Genomic DNA, 22,346 nt, shown 5'->3' with positions numbered 1-22,346 from the left:
CCTTGGCGGGCAAACGGATCCCAACACTGCTTTTCGCAGATGATACTCTTCTTATCTCAAAGTCCCCTATGGGTCTACAGAACCTTTTAAACAGCTTTCAGGAGTTTTGTCAGTTGAGGGGGTTGGAAATCAATACTGACAAAACCAAGTTTCTGGTCATGAATCCCCCGAAGAAGCTCGGTCGCCCTCCAGTTCTGAATTTTGTGCCCTTAGAGTGGGTCTCCGAGTTTGATTATCTGGGTATTCGCCTTAATGACTCTCTTACCTGGAACCCTCACATCCAAAACATGCTACTGGGCCACAAAAGGGTGGGAGGCACCTTACTCAAGGAACAACGCTCCTCAACTAGCAAACCTATAGCCCCAGTTGTGGATATATATAAAGCCAGAGGGGTTAGTGCCGCCCTATATGGGGCTGAGTTATGGGGCACCTGCAACCTGTATCCTCTAGCTAAATCGGAGAGCAAATTTCTGAAAGACTTGTGGCTCTGCCGAGGTGCTCACCAACTGTACCAGTGCTACTGGACCTAGGTTGCAGATCTATTAGGAACCAAGCGCAACTTCGCCCCCTGCTCCTCTGGGCCCGATTATGGCGGACGCCTGAACTAGCCTCCTATGCGGAAGCACTATCAGAGGTTATGGATAAGGTAGGCTGGTCAAGGATCAAATGGTTGAGGGATGTTAAACGGTTGTTGGGGGAGATAGGGCTAACAGATTCATGGGCACTGAGAACAGCTCCACCCAAAGCTACGATCAAAAAGTGGTACTAGAACTGGGTCTCTACTAAATTACACTCAGACTCACGACATTGCAACTCTACTGTAGCTTTTGTGAGAATTAAAGACGTGGTGGCCTATGAACCCTATTTAGATATTATTTCTGTCCCTCTTGATCGTACTTTGTATTTTAAGTTTCGAGTAGGGATTCTTCCAGTAGGTGAAGTAGTCGCCCGCTGGAAACGGCCCTACCAGCTTTCCCCGTTTTGTGCGTCTTGTCCCACCAGAGTAGAGTCGGTGGCCCATATCTTCTTTGAATGCCCGGATTATTATGCACCCGGAATCCGATGGCTGAAACCCCTATGTAGACTCCTAGGCACTTGCCAGCATACAGTGGCGATGCGTATTTTAAGGTCTGACACATCCACTGTGATTGTTGGTGCTGTGTCAAAATTTTTAAAATGGTCTTGGTTGATTCATACAAAAAGGCTTTCCTTGTCAATTTAATTCAGATTTAATTGTTTTAATATTTTCCCCTGTTTAAATCATGTGTTTAATGTAGAATGTGATTGTTATTATATTGTATTTTGTATTGCTCTACAAGCTTTTTATGGTATTTTTATATCGAAATAAAGCCTATCAATCAATCAATCAATCAATTATAGTGTTGTTTGTGGGTTTGTTGTACATTAAGGGCCTCATTACGATGTCAGGCAAAAACTTTCTACCCAACACCGTCTCAGAGTCAGGAACAAACCGACTCGCTGTCCCACCCGACCGATAATGATGCAACCGAGCACTGTTCGGTTGGAGACCCATTGTTTCCTATGGGAGCCCGTGGTCTGCCCGAAACACAGGTTCCAATGGGGAAATGGAGTGAGTGTGTAAAACCCTGCAACCTGTAGCAGGCAACCTATGGTGCCAGGCACACAGTGCTGCCTTTAGGGGCGTCCCTTAGGTACCCCTTGGCCCCCAAATGGAGGCCACAGAATGAAGGGGCACCCAAATTCACTTTCCGATAGCCTTTTCTTGTCGGACAGTACAACTCGGAAAGGCTGTTGGAAATCGGCATCACAATCCATCAGTCATAAATGCTGTCTGTAGAGCTGCACAATGCGGTTTCAACCAACACGACTTCTCCGAGAGCCAGTCCGAACCGATTCGGTAGGACTGTATGGTTTGCAATCTGACCGCGAACATCGTAATCGAGTCGGTCGGAAGGGTTCCGATGTGGTTTAGGAAATTCCGACTGCTTTCCACCCGACATCGTAATGATTCCCGTAGTTGTATTAACTGTAGTATTTTTCACTAATATGTACGGTTTTTATTTTTTTCAGTAATGTATCAGTATTTTATGATTTATTGTGTTTTTTGTTTTATTTTGCAGGTTTTTGCCTTTCATCATGTTCTCTTGGCATTAGGATTAGCCTTTTTTTGTTAACTTTAATTTCGTTTGTTCGGGATTTCAAGATTGTTCACAAACTGTACTGTCTTTTCTCTTTGTGTATTCCCTACAATATATTATTTATTTATTCAACTTATAAAGCGCACTATCGCCTTGCAGGCATCTTGGCACTGGTAGCTCATGAGAAGGCACTAGGATGTGTCAGGACAAGGTCAAACGTCTAGATCTTGGGAAACAGCCAGGTTTTTACACTTTTTCTAAATGGGAGAAGCTCTCTGATTTGCCTGATCTCCCAGGGGAGTTTATTCCACAGTTTGGCTGCTGCCACCCCAAAAGATCTTCCCCCTGACCTAGCTTTCCTAAACCTTGGTACCCGCACCAGTCTTGCCGATGAGGAGCGAAGCAGTCTTGTTGGAGTGTACCAGTCAAATTTTGTTTGCATCAATTCGGGTCCTATCCCATGAAGAGCTTAGAAGACGAGGCAGAGGGACTTAAATTGTACTCTCTGTCTCAGAGGGAGCCAGTGGAGTTCTGCCAGAGCTGCTGAAGCGGACGATCTTCTGGGCAGCCCTAAGACTAACCTAGCTGCAGCTGATTGAATTCTTTGTAGCCTATCCAGCAGGAAACTAGGGGATTTAAGCAAAAGGGCGTTGCAGTAGTCAAGCCTACTAAGAATCGTACATCTTGCCACTTGAGCACGTGCCTGAGAGGGTAATAATGGCAAGATCTTCCGAAGGGACCTAATGTTTGCAAAGCAGCAGGTTGCCGTTTTCGCAACCTGAGCTTCCATGGTAAGGTTGTTGTCAAGCATGATGCCCAAATTTTGGACTGTTTCCACCGGCTGAACTTTGGTCGAAATTCTAGGAGGTCAGAAATTACCAGGAAGGTGATGAGGGATCCTATTCCCTGCACAGAAGAGCACCTCAGTCTTTCCTGCATTGAATTGAAGGGAGTTGTTTTGTAACCAACAGGCCGTATCCCACAAACAGTTGTGAAACACCTCCACCAGTGTCGAATCCTTTCCCTCAAAGGAGAGGATCAGCTGTGTATCATCCGCATAATTCATAATGTTAATCTTATGAGATTTAATGATCGCGATCAGGGGTTTTAAGTATTTGTTAAATAAGATAGTGCTAATTGCCGATCCCTGAGGAACCCCGTGCGGCACGTTGGAGAAAGCGGATTGAAAGGGGGAGGGACACTGCCTGCTGTCTATCCTGCAGAAAAGATCAAAACCAGCGCAGGGCGCAGCCTCTCGCACCAGCCTCACTCAATCTTCTCAGTAAGATTTCATGGTTAACCGTGTCAAAGGCGGCAGACAGGTGAAGCAGGATCAGTGCTGCTGCCTGTCCCCTGTCTGCCCGCCTTTGAAGCTCATCCATAGCGGTCCCCAGGGCTGTCTCGGTCCCGTGGGCTGGCTGAAATCCAAATTGAACTTCCTCCAGTAATTGATGCTGTTCCAGATGTTTAGAAAGGGTTATGCTAACCGTACGTTCAACAATTTTAGCAGGAAAAGGTAACAAGGAAATGGGCATGTAGTTTTTTGAGCACTCAGGATCCAGGGATGGCTTTTTCAACAAAGGAGATACCAAAGCTTGCTTCCAGTGGGAGGGGACTATACCACTAGCTAGCGACTGGTTACAGATCAGGCGAAGAGTAGGGAACAATTCTTCCTCATACTCCTTCCAGATCTTGTGTGGGACTGGGTCCATGGGCGAGCCTGAGGAAATACCCCATGCCAGCCTGCTAAAAACCTCGTCCGTTAGAGGCAGGAACTCCGATAACTGATCAGTGAGCTGCCAGGCGGGCCATTATCCACATCCTCCGAGACCCTTCCCCCAAAGGCAGGGGAGCTACTAGCCTCAGAGGAACCCTCAAGGTCCTTGATGATCAGCTCGATCTTTTCTCTGAAGAACCTAGCCAGGTTCTCACAAACTTCCTGAGAGGGGGATATTGAGTTCTTAGAACATTCAGGACTGGTGAGACTATTCAGTATATTGAAAATACTTCTAGAGCTGTTAGAGGCATTACAAATCAAGGAAGAGAAATAGTCAGTCTTAGATCTTCTAATCACATTCTTATAGTCCAAGATTTTAAGCTTCCAAAGCATCCTGTCTGTCTCCTTGTAGCCACGCCTCCATCTACTCTCAGCCTGTTTACATGCTAATTTCAAATTTTTTAAAGTGTTATTAAACCAAGGGGCAGACACTCTGCCCTTGCAGCTATGTTTTTTTGAGGGGGGCACAAGAATCCAAGGCCGAGGTAATCTTTAGACACAACGAGGTATAATTCTCCTCAACTTGCTTGTCCCGAGAGAAGCAGTCTCCAACCTTGAACAGTCGGAAGTCCTCAGCCGTGCGAGAGCCTTCCAATCTCTGCATAGATATTCCGTCATAGGACGTGGGACACGTCGTAGGACGGGGGCCTACGTTGTGTTGTTTTTTGTTGTATATATAGCTTGTTTTGACTGTATACTTTGTTTCTTTATTGTTTCCCCTTAGTCACAATCAGTAATAATTTAATCCATTCATGTATGAACTTGAAATTGAAAAAAATCATTTTTTTTATGGCGGATGGTCGCCGCCTCTCCGGAGCTTTTTGCTGCCCACCGCCATACCCCCGCTCGCTGCAATATGCCGCACTACACCGAAAAAAACATTGCTACCAGCGAGGCTAAGGCATTGATCCGAAGAGACATCTGAAGAATACATTGTTCCCAGCACAGCCGCGGTAGGCTGTTTCCTAATGCGTGCCCGTCGCAGCACGCCCGCTGCAAACCTTGATCCTTGATCCTACCGCGATTAGGATTGCTGTTGGGATTGCTGTTTTTTGGCTGCCGGAGATGTCTGTAGACGAGGCAAGCAGTGGCAAGCAGTGGCAAGCAGTGAGGATGGTATTTTTCCGGTGATAGTATTTTCAGAAAAAGAAAGGCTGGGACTCCACTTTTTGGATCCATTTCTCCATGTTTTGCAGGGTTCTGGCTGCTGCATCTGCCTCGAGCACTCTAAAAGGCTGTTAAATGACTATAAAGCCAGGAAAGGCTGCAACCCAATATTGCATTTAGCGCAATTGGTCACTGGGACACTGGATACTTAGACATTTGGATATTAGGGGCATCGTTTAGTCCCTTTCTTTTTGGAACCTTTTTTTTGTTTTTTTGCTTGGTTGGCTGTTTGATACTGTCACAGCGGATGTGTCGTCTCACCTGTGTTAGGACCCTGCTCCGTTTTGCTTGCACGGCAAGGTAGACTACAACCGGGTGTAAGCACCAAAAGTTACCCTGGCTGTGTCAGTTGGAATCCACTGTTCTAACTAATAGCTGCTTTTGTGGAGCTGGGGGTGAGCACCGAGTGCTGGGGGTTTTGTTGGAGGCCAAGAGACAGTGCAAGAAAAAACCAAAGGAGATGGCTCCAGCACGTGCAACCAGGAGGGGTCTCATTGAGGCCCAGGTGAAGAACGTAACAACCACAGGAGCAGGAGTAGGAGTAGGGATGGAAGGTATGGATGGAGAGACTACCGTGCAAGATATTTCATCTGCAGATAATGTAGTAACATTAGAAAAAACGACATTAAGTAATAGCACTGTAAGTAATGTAAGTAGTCAGGTGGATACGCAGGTGGGGAAACCTATTCTTAAACTTTTACGCTCTGGGAAAGCAACATCGCTTCTTCGGTCCTGTGGGTCTGAATCTGCTGTTCGCCTCGCTCAGATGGCAGAAGTCTTAAATGCAGCAGTCAATGAAGGATGGGTGTGTGTGGAGGAGGGTGATCACAGAGTGGAAGCCTCCCCCCCTCTTCAGCCTCTCCCTCCTCTCCCCACTCTCTAAGAGGTATATGTGCAGGATGTATGACATTACAACGCATGCTTTTACCACACATGCTGTTACGACGCAGTTTTTACAACGCATGCTGCTTAGGGGTGCTGGATAGTGAATAGTTTACTTTACTATTCCAACTCCAGTCCCTGCGGATAGTAGGGAAGGTGTTGTATAAGCATGGGCGGATCTAGCGGATCTCGCGTACGCGAAATTGCGGATTTACGGATTCGCAATCCGCGAAGATACGCGAACTCTAGCGGATTTGCGGATTTTCCCGTTTTTTGTGTTGGCGCGCGTTCGCGCCGATTTTGGGACAAGTTCGCAATTGCGAACTTACTTTTCGGCTCGCAACGGCCGCGACTATGTTGTTTCTACGTCTGGTTTATCATCACAGGTTCACAGCACCCTCTGTTTCACCACTGCCACCCTCTGGGACACCCATGCCACCCTCTGGTACATCCTCACTGCCACCCATTAGGTTTATTTATCACTGTAGATTATGGTGGTTGAAAAAAGCAAGCACACCTGCCCTTCTTCAACTGCCATCAATTAATTTGTGGGTCATTAATGTGTCAGTAATTTTGAAACTTCCAGTCTGGCTGGCACCTGCTTCCTTCCTTATCTGTAATTTGCTTTTTGTTGCAGTGAAATTTTTTTTCACAGGACCTTTATGGTCTACTTGTAGCTATTCTATGAGCCTGCTGTTTGGGTCATAGCAGGGTCATAGAATAGTTGCAAACTCTGGAGGGGCCCCTCAGGAAGCACTACCTTGAATGTTACTAATGTTAAGTTTGAACTTTTGTACCTGCTCATTGCTTTCAGTTTAGCTAAAATCGTTTTTTCTGCAATTTCGCGCGTTTTTTGGGGCTCGAATCCGTGCGAGATCGATTTCGGAAGCCGCGAATACGTGCGAATACAAAATTGTTTTTTGTGCGACGTGTATGTTCGCGTGATCTTGCTCGTGTTCGCGAGGCGCTTCTAGCTATACGTTTGCCAAGTTACCCTATCGGTCGTACACGGGCGCGGCCATCTTGTTTGCGTGACGTAATTCCGTTTCCGGCCGCTATGTGTAATCTCGCAAAGTGTGCTGCTCGCTAGTACAATTTCGCGCGTGCTCGCAAGGAAAATCTCGCGCGAACTTACCCACGCGGTCGTGAACGGGCGCGGCCATCTTGTTTCTCATTCATTGCTATGGTTCTGGGCATGCTTTCTCTATCCTCTCTCAATCTCTGCCATCCTTTGCTTGTTTGAAGTTTATTTGATCTAATTTTACTTATTATCTATCCCTCTATTTTTCTAGCTCTATATTTTTGTGTTTTCTGCTGCTTTTAGTTACTTTTAAACTACTTTTTTAAACTCTTTTCTTTTCTTCTTCACTATTCTATTTCTTGTTTATCATTTAACTGTATTTCTGCCCAGACCATGGTAAAGGGAGCCGGGAAGCACCCTGAGAAGGGGAAGGGTCCCGCACCCCGTGCCCGGCTCCCGTGCGGGCGTTTGAGGGGGGAGCAAGTGGTCCCGCGGGAGATCTTCAGCGCGGAGGAAGTGGCGGCACTCATCTTCCACGTCCAGCGCCGCATCCCCAAGACGATCCTGGGAGGCGGCAAGATCGCGACTGGCTATGGCATCCGGGAGCGCCGCAAGCGGTGGGAGAAGGTGTGCCGGGCCATGTATAAGCTCTCTGGGGTCCGGCGCACATATAACCAGGCCACCCACCGCTGGACCGATGTCATGGACCGGGAACGGGACTTGCTGGACGCGCTCGGCGTAGAGGTCCCCGGGCTTGGTGAGTAGTAGTAGCTATTCATTTACTACTCTGTTTTATCCGGCTCTGTTATTTGCAAATCTTTGTTCTTTACCAAGAGCAATAATGCTGCCGATTACATTGAGGTAAATTATATTTCAAAATCTTCAATGCATTTCAGGTGCACTGCTCTCCTTCTCAGTAGCCTTGCTTGCTACTATGCTTCTTTGTTTTGTATGTTGTGTTCAGAAGCATTTCATTGGCCTGAGAAATTATGTATGAGTGTAGTGTAAAGATAAGAACTGCGTAATGCTAGACACTAAGGGTCATATTTTCAATTACCGGCGCATCCCTGCAAAGTAGCAGGGATGCGGCAGTAATTGTGTGCCATGCCACCACCACCCATTGGCCCAAAACGTCACAGAAGCCTTACGCATCTGTGCCGTAAAGGCAGCGCATTGCTGGAGTTGCGTGCCAACGATGGCGCAGCTCCAGCAATGCTCTGGGGTACCCTATCTCCCCAATGCTGCATCAAGCCGTACGTCGGCTTCAAGCGCGCAGGGTTTGAGTCATGCATCATTGTCCTAAAAGTGACTGATTGACATCTTGTAGATTTCCCTCAGCCACTTTTAGGATTCGTTCCTGCGCAGGTACGCCCTCCCTTGCGCCGGAACGCCCCCTAATGGCGCAGGGCTTTACAACGTGATGCATCGCCCATATGCCCATATGTGGTTTTTTTTTATATATAAGCTGCACCAACACCATGGCGAGTCTTTTGTTCTGCCGCTGCGTCACCAAAGGCACGCAACAATGGAGGAAAATGAGCCGCAAGGGACTTCTAAATCAGCCACAACAGACTGAAGTCCAGTCCTTCCTTTAGACACATGGCTATAAGAAGAAATAGTGGAGGTGGTGGGTGGATTGATAGTTTGAGTATTCACTGATCTGCAAACAGGATGGACTTTGTCTGTCACTTCGCGTGCTGCGGACTGCTGCCTGCAGTGCCAGGCCTAGGCAAACCTCTTTAGTAGTCTGTTTATTGAGTTACATAGGAACTTTCTAAGTCAACGTTCCGCAAATCAGGCAATACGAATAACGTAGTATACCACATGAGATAGATCCCGTGGAATAGTTGTCCATCTATTTTCTATTTCTCCAAAATATTTTGTTATTGTTCTTTTGAAATGTTAGATTTGGTTGAAAAATCTCATCCATGTTTTCTGGTTTTTCTTTCTTTCATGTTGTACATCAGCTCCCCCCAAGGGCAAGAGGACACAGGAGGAGGGTGCTGAGGATGCAGGGCAGGATCGGGCAGGCGAGGGCTCCTTGGCTGGCCCCAGTAAGTTTACATTTTAATAAAGAGTACCTATTTTTTCCTAGCGTTCCTCATTCGATTTTTTCTAAATCGTCTTTGATCTTCTTGTAGACTGGATATAAATTCTTATCCTGCCTCGAATATGACTCCCTGTGGTATTACTAGACTATTCTTATTAGTCTGTCTGTGTAGCTAACTAAGATTGGACATTTGGCAATTCCATTGGACTCCCATTCTATTCAGCAATAGCTCTATGCACTGTCTCCTTACTGACTAGATAGTGTGGCAGAGTCATTCAGCTCCCGAAGTCACCGATTATTGATCCCCAATGATCTCTAGATTATCATACGCAGGACAAGAGAGTACGGAGTCACAGCACAGTCAAGAAGTGTCAGCGGCACTCATGCTTGCAAAAATTCCAAAACCTTTAGCTCATCCACTCTAGTCTGGAGGAACAAAAACCACAGAGTCTATTTAAGTTTAAAAGCTTTATTAAAAGTAAACACATTTATTAAAATCTACTTTGTCATAAAACTATTTAACTGAAAACGGAAAAGTGGTTAGTGCTGACGATTAATTGGACACATCTCTTGTGGTCGAGCCGAGCTCTCACCTGGTTTGAACTTGATCCTGGTCGTGTTCTTAGGAGTCAAGCTTCTGTCTGTTAGGAGAAAAAGTGGTGCGTGTTAAAAATCAAAAGCAAGCATTCATCAGTTGTGCATAAAAGTGCAGCAAGACAACAGCCTTCCCTGGAAAATGGGACATTTTTACTTTGGAGTAGACAGTCACAAATTATTACATTGTATTCAGTTTTTTTAACATTTCTCCTAGACCAAATATTATATAGTAGTGAGTGGTGTATTCTAACATTCTTAAATGTACTTTGTAGGTGTAACATCTGGTGACGGGGCCAGCGCGGAGGTGGCTGTGTTGGGCGAGGACTCGGCGGACTCTGGGGAGGAGGCGGTGCAAGAGCCGGCGGACGGTCCTGTGGGGGTTCAAACGGTGGTGGCGGAAACAGGTAAGCTATATATTCCTTACTTATTGAGATTGAATACTGCATAGTGTGCTTTCTGCACGGGTGTATTACAAATCAACCAGGTAGTAGCCTCCTCGAAATGTACTTCGACTTAGCTGTGAAGTTTTTGGTGAGAAGAATCCCAATAAGTTCTTAGACGAACGTGATGGATGGGATGAACGAAAAGCGAAAGAAGGGTGTAAGTAAGTGGGACGCGAACTTGTATGATGGCTGGCAAAGAAGAACGATATGTGTTTGCTTGGCCCCCGAGGTGGCTGGGAAGGAAAGAATATGGTATGGTGCATGGCTGGGTCAATGATGAAGCAAGGATGGGTGGAAGGACAGCAGCCTGGGTGGGTGAAACAGAAACTGTATGTGTGCGTATACTTTGACTGAATGGATGCCTGGAGCATGGTATTCTCTGACTCTTAGATAGCACATGTGTATCTAGAGAGAGTAGATGGTCGCCAGATGAAGTAAGTGTTACCTTGAAGAGCATGTACCACCGCACCCGTACGTCCGTTCCAGTGCAGGGAAGGCAAGGAAAAGAAATTGTAAATGTGTCCAATACTACCATGAATAGTAGCAGTACTTTGTATTGCGTCTGCAATCACAGCATATATCTGGTTATTACGGTGGACACTCCGTACCTCTCTTAATAACTTTAGTTTACTTGTAGTACGTCATTCATGTGTGGGTGTATCACTGTTCACTCAATATTAAGCAAAGCACCTAAAGTCATCCCATATGTCATCAAATACGTCCCATGTGAAGTGATAGATAAACAAATTAGTTAGCTTCTTCATTTTCCTTTTCTAGTACTCATTTGCACTGTAGGGTGAAAGGTAAATTAATTAAGCAGTAGCCCTTGTAACAGAGTATTCTCAGTGACACCCGTAATAGAAAAGTAATAGCTTCACCACCTGCATGTACTGGACCGGTACAGTAACGCAAGTCTGTCTCACTCATCATGGTGTGCAACTTTTTTTCTCGGGTGCAAGTTCACTGTGCTGTCCATGTCATTCTGCCGGCTTGCATAAGATAACGTACCAATTTCCCTAAACAAGAGAGAAGAAGAAGAATAAGACTGGTGTACTGTCATAGTCGACTGTAATGGAAGTCCATAGTGGTCGTAGAATTTGTTCATTAAACTACCACTAATGTTAGAGCAAGGATGCAGAAGTGGGAGGTTACATAGATACTGTCCTCAATAGTTATGTACTGTGCTTTCAATTTGCTACTTGTACTGTGACCCAACTTTCGGCTCAATCACTTTGTGTTATTAATGCTAAGGAGCATTGGTTACAGACTATGTCTTTCTTTCTTCATATAGTTGCTCCTTCCAAATCAACAACACGGAGGGAGCAGGCTAGAATGGCCCGGCAACGGAGGCTGGAGGCCACTGTCGCCGAATATCGGCAGCTGGTGGCCCTGGAGGAGGAGGAGGACACGCAGTCGAGCGGGGCAACAACAACATCCTCGACTGTGACCACTGCATCCTCCTCCGTGACTAAGCCAGCGGGACCGAGCCGGGCTAACAAAGACAACCGCCACCGCCAAGCAACAGAAATACCAGCTGCCCCCCACAGGAGCTGCAAGGAACGCCAACGCCGCCTACGAGTCCGAATGTCCAACCTGGAGCAGGAGGTCCTGAAGTATAAGAACTTGGTTAAGGGCCTCCGCTCCGAGCTTGCCACCCTCCGCAAGGAGTATGATGCCCCTGCCGCAAAATGCACCAGCACCAGCACCCTCCAGTAGTGGAGTGTCCCTTGCCCTTTTTTATAGACTTTTGGGGGGTGGGATTTGGGAGTTGGGATCGTTTTGGGACGTTTCAAAGACAATCGTTGGGGTTAGGGTGGGTGAGGGAGATTATTTTGTTAGGGCTACATAAATATATTTTTAAACTTTATCTGACCATAACTGTTTTTTACTGCTTTTCAGTCTGGTGGGTGGGGGGCGGGGGTGTAACAGTAACTTTGTTTTCCTGAACAGTCGTAGGACTTTAGTAGTACAACCGTCAATCTCTTGTCTACTCCGAAATAATACTCCATTATACTACCTCCCACCAAACGCTTATCTTACCTGTAATTTGTGTTAGAAATTAGGGCTAGGCCCAGGGCTGGCTCCACGTGAAATGGGGATTAACGTTGTCAATCCTGGGCGGGTGACATTTCCTCATTGCGGTGGTACTAGTGGTGTGACACAGTGGCAGTTGCATGCCTATGGAAAAAAAGAAAACGAAACCTTGTTTGTCCTTACTGTAGCATTACAACGGTTACGGTACGATCGAGAATATAGCAGGTGACAGACAGAACAGTGCCATAATGTAGCCTAACAAATGGTAAAGTATTTGCTTGCAAGTATAACTAGTACTTGCGTTGAATTTATTTGACATTGGCTACTACTACTAGAAGATATAGTACTGAAGCTGAGTAAGTCTAGAAGATATCCTCGTATTCCTTCACCAGCCTGTTGCTATGACCTTATCCTCCCCAGCAAGTGTGTGGAATTATTGATGTCATTTTAGTCAGAGATCAAGCAAAACAACACAGCCCGGGGGAAGAGGGTTAGGGTTTGTAAAATGGATGGGAATGGGGGTTTCTTTTTGGGTAGGTTTTGTTGAGAGAAGAAAAAAAAAGCATAGCATGGACAAACAATAATTGAAGATAAAGACAATCTTTGGTTACAAACTAAAGCTAAGCAGATGCAGTCACACTCATAGAATAATACAATGGATACTGTATCTGTATTGCGTATGTTGTTGGAGTTGTCCTTGAATTTGGTAAGTAAGTTGCATGCAGCAAACAATTCCTCTTATTGGCGGCACTCCTCCATTCCAGCTGACGCTTCGTCCATCAATGTTGGTGACCACTGACAGAAGACACCCTGTCCACTGCCTGCCTGGCGGATGTTGACTGAAACCCGGCCTGTAATTATTGAACGGAAAACAGGAAGTGCTATTACAATACCACTGATAAATAAATAAAAGGTATGTACGCTGTGTGGTTCAAAATGTGACACTTTGATTTCCCTAATAGACAGTACAATATTTTTGAAATTGCGTGCTCTGTCTGAGTCACCTTTTTAAGGATAAATAAGTATGGCCAAAATATTATAGCGGATCTTTCCCCTCAAGGTAGGTGTACTGTAAACTGTGTTTTAGAACAAAATTTGACCTTCCCAGCAATGCTCCCACCAAGACCCTTACTAAAGCCAGTCGCAAAAATGTAGAAGAACCCCAATCAGATCTCCAAAAACGATGCCTAGCAGAAAAATGGTTACAAAACGTACTTTGAAAGTAACAGTAGGCCCAAATACAGACCGTGGATTGTATTCAAACCACTTGCAAGCAAGCAAAAGTATCCATAGCCAGCATCGCTCCAACAGTGCTCTACAACACCAGAACTGCGTTGCAATGGAACCCCCCGAAACACATGCAATCCTGCTGGTAGGGCTAACCCTAACGAACCCTAACTTACAAAAAGTGCCAAAACTGGTGTTTCCTTCAGGATTTTGTCCAAAACACTTCTATCCGGTATTAGACCTTCCCAGGAATGCCCCAGGCAAGACCCGCCAACCCACCCGGAAAAAACCACCCGACAACACCCCCAAACAGCGAAAAAGCTAAATCTCATACTTACAATATCTCTCGGCCTTCGGTCCAAACGCGGCGCTGTGCAGCTAGGTCATCATCATCATCATCAATCATCATAACTCCTGTTTTCCACCACGGATTTCCTGAAAAGCAAATGCAATCAAGATTAGATTGTCGCAGCAGTGCTTCGACAGAGACCCCGGCCGCAACCCACCCACGAACAGCAGGAAGCCCCCCAAAACGCTACATTGAGCAAGATGACAGAAGAAATAGCAAAAAAAAGGCTGTTCCTTCAGGATTTTGTCCAAAACACTTCTATCCGGTATTAGACCTTCCCAGGAATGCCCCAGGCAAGACCCGCCAACCCACCCGGAAAAAACCACCCGACAACACCCCCAAACAGCGAAAAAGCGAAATCTCATACTTACAATATCTCTCGGCCTTCGGTCCAAACGCGGCGCTGTGCAGCTAGGTCATCATCATCATCAATCATCATAAATCCTGTTTTCCACCACGGATTTCCTGAAAAGCAAATGCAATCAAGATTAGATTGTCGCAGCAGTGCTTCGACAGAGACCCCGGCCGCAACCCACCCACGAACAGCAGGGAGCCCCCCAAAACGCTACATTGAGCAAGATGACAGAAGAAATAGCAAAAAAAAGGCTATTCCTTCAGGATTTTGTCCAAAACACTTCTATCCGGTATTAGACCTTCCCAGGAATGCCCCAGGCAAGACCCGCCAACCCACCCGGAAAAAACCACCCGACAACACCCCCAAACAGCGAAAAAGCTAAATCTCATACTTACAATATCTCTCGGCCTTCGGTCCAAACGCGGCGCTGTGCAGCTAGGTCACTCATCATCATCATCAATCATCATAACTCCTGTTTTCCACCACGGATTTCCTGAAAAGCAAATGCAATCAAGATTAGACTGTCGCAGCAGTGCTCCCAGACACCAAAAATTACCCACAAACACCCGGAACCCCGCCAAAGAGCACCTCAAAGGCAAGCAAGTCAGCAAAAACGGCAAGAAATTTCCACCTCATATTTGGTCCAAAACACTTTTGTCCATTATTAGAGCTTCACAGCAATGGGCCCAAATCCGTCAACTCACCCGCAAAGAAGGACAACACCCCCACAAGTGCTGAGTCTTTCTTCATTGGGCGTAATCCAGCACTCTGCTTTGAGGGAAATCGCAGTCTGGAGGAGGAGGATAGAGGAGCATGTTCTTCAGAACTTGTGAACCTGAGGAATGTAGACTGCGGCACCTTCAAATCAATAAGCAAACAAGTGAAGACAGTTCTGATGATGGTCTTGTTTTTGGGATTAGGTGATTAAAGTTTGAATTAAATTAACTGTGCAAAACAAAGAAAGAGAGACACAAAGCACACAGGAATAAAAGTGAATAAGGACGAAAAAGAAAGTTCTTGATTGATTGTCTCATTTTCAGGGCTCGGTGTCAGGGAATAAGAACAAGATTTCGTCATCATACTCTGCGAATTCAGGCTGGATGAGGTCAGGGCCACCGAACAGAGAACAAATCCCCTCATCTACGTTGCCGTCCTCCTCGTCTTCATGCGGCGTGCTTTCTCGTACTTTGTAATCTGGTGGTATGAGGTGCTGATTCATCTTGATCATTGGACTGCCACAGATCTGGAGCAAATGATGGAAAAGTAACAAACTCACTCTGTTTGAGTAGGAAGGCCCTCACACACCGACCTAGTCAGTGTCATGCTTCATCATCGGGCCCCACCGAAGAGACCGAGTGCCTCTTCGGTGTGCTACGACGCCAGAAAGACTGCGGAGCTGGTCGTGTGGGGAGGGCGTGACGTGAGTGAAAAGTAATTAAAAGTGCCTAGGAGGGTATCAAAAAAAGTTTTTTAATGTGTGATCCCTAAGACACAGGTAAGTGGTATATGTGTCTGAATTTACGTGCCAAGGTTGTTAGGATTTGGTTAAATTCAGCTAAATACCACAGGGTTAAATTAGTCAGTCAACATGTTTCTGCCGTACTAGTGGTATAGATTCACCAAGGCATTCTTCAGGACTATACCCCGGCGGTATGGACACTCTAATAGTCCACCCTAACCTGGGGACGTGAAAGTGAAAAAAGGAAAAGTGAAAAAGTGCTTAAAATTAGAAGAGCATGATGCTCATTCTAAGGAAAAAAAACCAAAATTCAGGGGTGTCTCAGCACCTGTGGAGAGAAAATATACAAACAAACATATATAGACATACATACAATTAGTGTACGCTATTGCGAATTATCATAGTGCTCCATAAAAAGTGGCCAACATTGGTGTGCCCATAGTAAACGCTATTTTAACCACCATCCAAGTAGCCCTTGGGGATGTTGTAGCGTTAAACACTGGGAGGTGAAGTGCTAGAGGTGGTTTAAAACTACAGTTGTAGAAGGGGGAGTAAAAACACAGTACGAATTCTCCTTATAGGAGGGATCAATTGACCAAAAGGTCGGTGACCCCCCTAAGATGGTAAATATGGGTGATATCTCACTTCAAAAAAGGGCGCTACTAGCACCATGGGTCTCGGGAGGAGGGTTGGAGCGCGCCTGGCACATCCTGAAAAGGAAAAGAGTTAGATGGCATTGCTTCCAGAGCGTTCAGGTACTTAGCTTGTGAAGATCAGGATAATCGTCCTGCTCAGAATGAAAACTCACGCACTCAGCGCTCACAACCCGCTTTTTAACCTTCAAAAAATCCTCGGAACCGGACCCCGACGATGGGGAGCGGGGCCGGCGATTGAGTTTAAATGCGCTGTGTTTGGGTTTCAGCGCGCGATTCCGGGTTGGGCGTGCCACGCTCACAGCGAGGCTTGGAGCGCATACGCCCATGTGGGCGGAGTGCGGTGCGTTCTCAGAGTGAGGCTTGGATTCATAAGCCTATCGCTCGCCGGCCGTCAATGTGGTGCCGGTCAAGTGTCTGCAATAAAGAATATATGTTGTTTCCGTGTGAATTAAAATTGAATAAACAGTGCTCCTGTGTTATAAGGAAAACGGGAATATTATCAAGGCACTGAATCTTAGATGCACATATATATATATTTTTTTTAAAGATGCACATATTTTTTGCAATAGGGAAAAGTAGAGAAAATCACAGCGTTCCTGTGATATGACAACAAAAAAGGGGGGGGGGGGCGGGGGGGGGCTTGGTTTTGACCAGACTTTGGATGTTGAATGCATCCATTCTTAAATGCACATATTGTTAAAAGCTAGGGAAAAGCAGAGAAATTCAGAGGACATTTGTGTTTTGTTGTCAGACCCAATCTCAGACATATGCTGTTAGTAGTCAAGACCAGGGGTTCATGACAGAACTGTGTTCCACGGAATGTCGTCATTAAGGCCATTGATGTTGGTCCCTAGACGATACACCCAATGCTGTTCCTTTTCGAACAGTCTGTTTTGTACATTCCTTGTGCCATCAATTGCTTCAATGACGGTCCATCTCATGTCATTGGTAGTATGATTATTGTCCAGGAAATGGCGGCTCAGTTTAGTTGTGGCTTTTTTGCACCTTATGTTGCTCCGGTGCTCGCAGATGCGTTGTTTGACCTTTCTTGTGGTCATACCTACGTAGCGGAGCTGGCAGGGACAGGTGATTAGGTAGATCACGTTTATTGAGTTGCAATTCGTGTGTTCACTTTGTGTCCACACTTTCCCATCTTCAAGTGACAATGTTTTGGTAGCTTGTGTTAAATGGCACACACTACAGTCCGAGCAGGGGTAGTGCCCGGTGATTTTTGGCAGACCCCAAGATGTTGTCACTGACGGTATTATGTTTGGTGGTTTTTCTTTCGGGCAAGTGTGTACCAATGCATCTCTCAGACTGCGTCCTTTTTTAAAAGAAAAAAGGGGTTTTTCCCAATCCTTTTTCAGGGTTTTCACAATGTTCCAGTGTTTGTTAATGCTTTTTTTCATCACGTTTGTGAGACTACTATATGTGGTGACACAAGTGAGTGGGATTTGGTCTGGATTGTTAGTTTTTTCTTCCAGGAGTGCCTCCCTTGGTTGGTTTTTTGCTCTTTTGAAACCCTTGTTTAGGGTAGATGTAGGGTAGCCTCTGTTTTTTAATTTTTCCGTGAGGTTGGCTGATTGATCTTTGAAGTCTGTGGTAGTACTACAGTTTCTTCTTAACCTGAGATATTGTCCGTAAGGAAGGTTTTCCTTCAAAGGACGGGGGTGGAAGCTGCTGAATTCCAGTAGGTTATTCTTCGCGGTTGGTTTGTTGTGGGTTTTGGTGGTGAGTAACGTTCCACTGACAGAAATGACCACATCTAGGAACACAATGTCTGTTTTGCTCGTAGTGTTGGTGAACCTCAGATTGTGGTCTAGGGTATTGATCCATGTCAGGAAATTTTCAAGGTCACTGTCACTACCAGTCCAAATGAGCAAAATGTCGTCAATGTAACGCTTCCATAGAAGCATTGATGACGAGAAGGCTGCATTGGGTGGCAGAATGTACTTGGCTTCAAAGTCAGCTACATACAACCCGGCCACACTAGGCGCGAAGGTACTGCCCATAGATGTACCTGAGCATTGGAGGTATAATTGGTCTTTGAAGGAAAAGAAGTTCTCTTTCAATGCTATGGTAGCACAATCAATAATAAACTTTTTTGGTGTCTGGTGCTGCCAAACAGTGGAGTCAAGTACCTTGGTAAGGACTTCGATGGTGTCGTCCTGTGGGATACTCGTGTAGAGGCTTTCTACATCCAGGGTCACAAGGGTGATTGCATTTTCAGGGAATGTGATCTCCGTTAGTAGTCGCAACAAGCTTTTTGTGTCTTTAAGGTAACTTGGTGTAGACTGTACCAGAGGCTTTAAAAAGTCCATTTAGGACAGAGCGTTGCCACTAATTCAAGAAAACCTACCGCTTCTACAAAAGAAAAAGGTAGAAGGTCCACAGCTAGCATTTTAGCCAGCTTAGTGTTATACAGACGCGTCAGTGGGTGGTTGCGTTCATATGGCACGTCTGAAGTAAGCATTGTTCTAATGTTGCCCTGGACCAAGCATTTACGGGCTGATAATGACTTCGTTGACCCAATTTTGCTCGCTGGTGAACTTTTGTGCGTTGGTGTCTCACTCGCTCCAACACTCTTAGTGTGCCTCACATTGGGTGTGCTGCTGACAGGGGTACTGGGTGTAAGGGAAGTGTTTGACACGTCTTCTTCCTGCTCGTCATCATCAGATGAAACATCAACGTTTCCTTGAATTTGGCCTTTCTTGATCGCATCTAGGTGCCCAAACCATTTGACAGTGTGCTTTCTCTCAAGATGACCTCTCTGGCCGCCGGTACCATAGTTGGTACCTGACTTACCACGACTAACTGCAAGCTTACAAAGGGTACAAATGGCAAACTTTGGATTTTTGGGACAAACAGTAAAGAAGTCCCAAACTGGGGACTTGAAGTGTCTGTGGGACCTGGAGGAGGCGGCGATACTGGTGGTGGTGGTCATGAAGCTAATGCCAGATGAAGTGGAGGATCTGGATTGCCCAACTTTTGTACGTTTTGCACTTTCACCGCCACTAATTAAGGTCGAGGTTGACGGAGGTCTCTTCTTGCCAGAAAGAAATATGGAAGCGGGACGAGTTGGTGTACTACTTAACTCCAATGATTGTGGTGTTTCCACTGCCTCCTCATCGACAACATCATCATCATCATCATCACGCTCAGCAGCTCTTCGGGCTAGGGTCAAAATGTCTGTTTGCTGCATGCCCGCTGGGGCTGCAGTGACCTTTATGATGACTGGGTCGTCGTTGGCAGAGTCTTCATCAGCAGCAGTATCCGCCACTTCTTGTTGAGCCTCATCACACTCCATAACTCTGAGACTTTGGATGAGCTTCCTTTTACGCTTAACTACCTTTGTTGGATCATGGTGTGCCTCACTCTCAGACGGCTGTGGTGCTGGTTCCCAAGTTTGATCCGTATCATCAGAAGGAGGTGTGCTTGAAGAGGATGTAGACACCACCCTTGATCTCTTCCTTGCTAGGGGTGTGGAAGACAATGAAGGATCATCAGGAGGAGTGGCTTCCTCAAATGATACCTCGCCTTGATTGTCGATTTCCTGATGTGCCCCTACTTCGGGAGGAACAACTATTGTGGGCACTTGTGACCCTCCATGCACCTCTGCTTGCGCATCTCCTTGCGCTGCCTCTCCTTCCACATGTACTTGGGCTTGTACTTGCACATGTGATTGTTGTTGCGGCTGTGGTTGTTCAATACTCGTCAGATGAGCTACAACAACCTGTGTTGATTGAGGGACATTGCTGCTGCTTTCTTGTGATGAGCCAACATCACTGGTCGATGGTGATTGAAGAACTATACGGGCTGCCTCTGCAGCACTCAAGGGCTTGGACTTAAGTTGGCGTGGTGGTGGTGGTGGCACTGAGCCCAATGGAGTGGGGGTGCTGCTGCCAGCTTGGTCCCCAGCAGATCCCGCTGCTGCTGCTGCAGGCATACTTTTTTTTTTACTCCCAAAAAAAGGGGCGGGCGGCACACCAGTGTCCTTGGTAACTTGCTTCTTCTGCTCCTTACTGGCACCTTTCTTGCTAGAGGAGCTACGGGTTACTTTTTTTGGGGCCATCTTCTTCAGAGCAGGTCAGCAGGCAGCAGTTGCACGAGTTGCAGAGGGTTCTGTGTCCAGACGTGACGTCGCGTGACGTTAGGCTGCACACACACACCGCTGCAGGACTTCTTCCTGGCACTGGTGGTTCTCTTGAGTCTTCTTGTGCACCTAAAAGCAATGGAATACAGAGGAACATCAGTTCAGTTAAACACCCCAAAAAATCGACAAAACACAGAAAAATGAGCACAATCCCATGCCATCCATGATGTTTACATTGAAGACACCCCACAGAAAGACTAGGGACATGCAAGTATGCAACACTCACTACCCCTGGGCATAATGGATAAAAAGTAGGCAAAATAAGTGCATGCCTCAGACACTGCCTCTCTTCAAAATGGCCCCTTACACCCCAAGCACATGTTGCCTGTACCAGCCAGCACTCAAGATGGCCACCACCACCACCCACATGGCCAGTCCACATCAACAGTACACCCCCAAAAAACAGAAAAACAGCCAGAAATCACCACAATCCAATGCCATCCATGATGTTTACATTAAAGAGAGTGAGACCACACCACAGGCACACTCAGTCCATGCACCACCACCCCTGGGCAAAAGGCCACACCAGCAGCCCCCCAAAAACGACAAAAAACAATAAAATCAGCACAATCCCAGCCCATCCATGGCCTCAATTATGTTTAAATTCAAGAAGACACCCCACAGAAAGACTAGGCCCATGCAACACTCACCACCCCTGGGCAAAGGGCCCCACCAGCAGGCCCAAAAAAAGGACAAAAAACAATAAAATCAGCACTATCCCAGCCCATCCATGGCCTCAATGGTGTTTAAATTCAAGAAGACACCCCTCAGAAACACTAGGCCCATGCAACACTCACTACCCCTGGGCATAATGGATGAAAAGTAGGCAAAATAAGTGCAGGCCTCAGACACTGCCTCTCCTCAAAATGGCCCCTTACACCCCAAGCACATGTTGCCTGTACCAGCCAGCACTCAAGATGGCCACCACCACCACCCACATGGCCAGTCCACATCAACAGTACACCCCCCAAAAAAAGAAAAACAGCCAGAAATCACCACAATCCAATGCCATCCATGATGTTTACATTACAGAGAGTGAGACCACACCACAGGCACACTCAGTCCATGCACCACCACCCCTGGGCAAAAGGCCACACCAGCAGCCCCCCAAAAACGACAAAAAAAAATAAAATAAGCACAATCCCAGCCCATCCATGGCCTCAAATATGTTTAAATTCAAGAAGACACCCCACAGAAAGACTAGGCCCATGCAACACTCACCACCCCTGGGCAAAGGGCCCCACCAGCAGGCCCAAAAAATGACAAAAAACAATAAAATCAGCACAATCCCAGCCCATCCATGGCCTCAATGGTGTTTAAATTCAAGAAGACACCCCTCAGAAACACTAGGCCCATGCAACACTCACTACCCCTGGGCATAATGGATGAAAAGTAGGCAAAATAAGTGCAGGCCTCAGACACTGCCTCTCCTCAAAATGGCCCCTTACACCCCAAGCACATGTTGCCTGTACCAGCCAGCAGTCAAGATGGCCACCACCACCACCCACATGGCCAGTCCACATCAACAGTACACCCCCAAAAAAAAGAAAAACAGCCAGAAATCACCACAATCCAATGCCATCCATGATGTTTACATTAAAGAGAGTGAGACCACACCACAGGCACACTCAGTCCATGCACCACCACCCCTGGGCAAAAGGCCACACCAGCAGCCCCCCAAAAACGACAAAAAACAATAAAATCAGCACAATCCCAGCCCATCCATGGCCTCAATTATGTTTAAATTCAAGAAGACACCCCACAGAAAGACTAGGCCCATGCAACACTCACCACCCCTGGGCAAAGGGCCCCACCAGCAGGCCCAAAAAAAGGACAAAAAACAATAAAATCAGCACTATCCCAGCCCATCCATGGCCTCAATGGTGTTTAAATTCAAGAAGACACCCCTCAGAAACACTAGGCCCATGCAACACTCACTACCCCTGGGCATAATGGATGAAAAGTAGGCAAAATAAGTGCAGGCCTCAGACACTGCCTCTCCTCAAAATGGCCCCTTACACCCCAAGCACATGTTGCCTGTACCAGCCAGCACTCA

The sequence above is a fragment of the Lissotriton helveticus genome, chromosome 4_1, assembly GCF_964261635.1.
Source record: "Lissotriton helveticus chromosome 4_1, aLisHel1.1, whole genome shotgun sequence".
Classification (NCBI taxonomy): domain Eukaryota; kingdom Metazoa; phylum Chordata; class Amphibia; order Caudata; family Salamandridae; genus Lissotriton; species Lissotriton helveticus.
The sequence above is the reverse complement of the archived record's forward strand: the minus strand, read 5'-3'. Positions refer to the sequence as shown.